Source organism: Azolla caroliniana, unplaced genomic scaffold, assembly GCF_043228905.1.
Source record: "Azolla caroliniana isolate FFs.n. ecotype wild unplaced genomic scaffold, voAzoCaro1.0.p SCAF_21, whole genome shotgun sequence".
In the NCBI taxonomy this organism is placed as follows: Eukaryota; Viridiplantae; Streptophyta; class Polypodiopsida; order Salviniales; family Salviniaceae; genus Azolla; species Azolla caroliniana.
The window spans coordinates 11819468-11822576 of record NW_028230456.1 but is presented as its reverse complement, the minus strand read 5'-3'; positions in this window follow the sequence as shown (position 1 = coordinate 11822576).

The window sequence follows — 3109 nt, the reverse complement described above, 5'->3', positions numbered from 1 at the left end:
AAGGTCACACTATGCGGAAGGCTTTGAATGAGTCGAAAATGGATCGGGCCCAACCTTCATAATGAAACACAAAGCTAATTCAATGGCCATGAACATCTCGAGGTTAAATGAGGTGTGGTATGTTGATTCCAGAGCGTCAAATCATATGACGAGTCACGAGGAATGGTTCTCGTACCTGGAGAGACCGGAAAAACAAGGAGTGGTCAAAACTGGAGACGACACTCCACATACCATCGAACATGTCGGTAAGTTCCTGTCAATCACCTTGGACAAAAAAGGAAGCTCATGAACGTGCTACACGTCCCGACAATAACCAAGAACCTGGTGTCGGTTGGCCAGATCATTGACTAGGGGATGCAAGTTTGATTCTCGCATCTTGGGTGCTTTATAGAAGAGGAAGGCACGATAATCGCGCAAGGGCGCCGTGAAGGGAGGATGTTTATCCTCGAGACCAACGACGTAGGCACCGTTATGATTGTGAAAGGCCAAAAGGTCAAATAAAATATCGACCTATGGCACAAGCGGTTCAGCCACTTCAATTTCCCGAAGCTTCGAGAAATGAAGACGAAAAACATTGTTTTCAATTTGCCGAAATTCAGTGGCTGAAAGGGCCAAGTCTGCGAAGCCTGCCAGTTGGGAAAGCATCACCGACTTCCATTGCCCAATGAGCATAACCCGAGTCGAAATACGCTCGATGTGATCCATTTGGATATATGGGGACCAACATAGAACATGAGTCTCGGTGGAAGTCGATATTTCGTGACTTTCATCTATGACTTCTCTCGGCACACTTGGGCGTGCTTGATTGCGAAAAAGAGCGAAGTCTTCGCATGTTTCCCGAAAGTAAAGAGACTTGCGGAAATGGAAACTAGGCGTAAGATCAAGAGCCTACGGTCCGATGGTGGGAAGGAGTACTTTTCCAACCAGTTCACGAGTTATCTACAGAAGGAGGGAATTTGACGTGAATTCTTGTGTGGATACACGCCGCAGCAAAACGGACAATCGAAGAGGCGGCAGGGCGATGCTTGAAGAGAAGCATCTACTGAAGTTCTATTGGGCTGAAGCCATAAGGATGGTTGTTTACTTGTAGAATCAAACTTCTGCCAATGGAGGAGTGTCGCCACATGAGTTGTACTTTGGCAAGAAGCCAAACTTGGTACACTTAAGGGTTTTCGGTAGCATCGCGTATGTGCATGTGCCGAAGGAGAAATGGAGGAAGTTGGACGCTAAAGCCGAGAAGTGTGTGTATCTTGGTAGGCTACTCGGACGAACAAAAGGGTTATAAGTGCAATAACCCCTGAACCAAACAAGCTCGTGTAAGTCGAGATGTTGTGTTCGATGAGTCCGCTTCGTGGTACTTGTCTTCGCCGCCAGTACCCAATGACTCCACTTCGAATCCTGAAGAAGAGGTCAGCGAGGCTGAGATGCCATCGCGTGATGAGGAAATCAGAGCTCTGGGAGAGAGTCTGATCTCATTTTGGCTAATTGTGCTGAGTGAGGGGTTGAGCCGAGATGGTCAACCATGTGAAGAGCGGGCAAGTAGTGGAGACTTAGCCATGTTGTCCCCATGTAAGGAACCGAGGAGACGGTTTACGCGCAGAGAGAAGGGGAAGAAGAAGATGTCGGAGTACGAGTTCGACAATGCCAAGTCAGATCAGAGCGAATTTGACTTCGGGCCAATCGAAAAGGAACCTTTGCGGAAGAGGTCGAAGTCGGCCGAGAGGGCCGTGAAATCGGGTAATCACGAATTACACCGATCTACCCGTCTAAAGAACCCCGTAAAGAGATACGGGTATAATTGTTGAGATGCTCAACAAAGGTATGTGATACTTATTGAGAAATAAGCTATAGTAGGTATTAGCTAATTAGCTACTAGAGGACATAAAGGTGAAACAACTATTTAGCTATGCACAGTTATTTAGCTACAGACAGCTAATTAGCTACTGGCAGCTAATTAGCTGCATATATAAGTCACTTATAATCCTAGGTAAAAAGAAAGTGTAGTAAGTAAGAGTGAGAGAAGTAAGAACAGAAAACAGAAAAAATAGAAAAACAGAAAAACAGAAAAACAGAAAAACAGACGAGAGCAAGTTGAGCTTTGCGTGTAATGGAATAGAAGCTTTTTGGTTTGCTGGTTGACGCATAGAAGGGTGTGAAGCCGATCAGATGTAGATGGGTGTATAAGGTCAAGTACAACACCGACGGCTCTGTCAACTGCTACAAGGCCCGATTACTTGCAAAAGGCTACGCGTAGAAGCATGACGTGGATTACAACGAGACCTTCGCGCCGGTCGTGAAGGTGACCACTGTGCGTGTTTTGCTAGTCGTAGCAACGGCGAAGGGGTGGCATCTACATCAGATGGATGTGAAGAATGCGTTCCTGCAAGGTGACCTCGAGGAACAGGTGTACATGGTACAACCCCTTGTATTCTTATCCGAACAGAACACTTCGGCAGTGTGGCGATTGAAGAAGTCATTATACGGACTTAAACAAGCTCTGCGAACTTGGAACACCAAGATTACGCAACGGTTGCGTAAGATGGGGGTTGCGCCAACGAAGTCGGACTCTTCATTGGTCGTTTGGCAAGGTCGATAAGGACCGGTTTGTCTTTTATATATGTTGATGATTTAGTCATTGCCGGTGCCGACGTGGATGAAATTGGCAGCGTAAAGTCTCAGCTTGCAGCATCATTCGACATGAAGGATCTTGGAGACCTTCATTACTTCCTTAGGATCGAAGTGATCCGCACCCCCGAAGGCATATTGATTAGCCAACATCATTACACGCTAAATATGCTCTTCAGGTTCGGGATGGCAGATTGTCAGCCCATCTCGACCCCTCTGGATAGAAACGTCAAGCTTCCCCGAGATTCAAGAAAGGCGTGCGACCTGACACGGTTCCGACAGATTGTTGGAAGCCTAATCTATTTGACGATCACTCGGCCGGATCTCAAGTACTTGGTCGGCCTGATTAGTCAATTTATGTCGCAGCCCATGACCGAACACTTTCAGTGCGTGCAAAGGATACTGCGATATGTCAATGGCACTAAAGACATGGCGTTGTTGTATTGGGCAGGCGTACCCGAACAGTTAGTTGGCTACACGGATG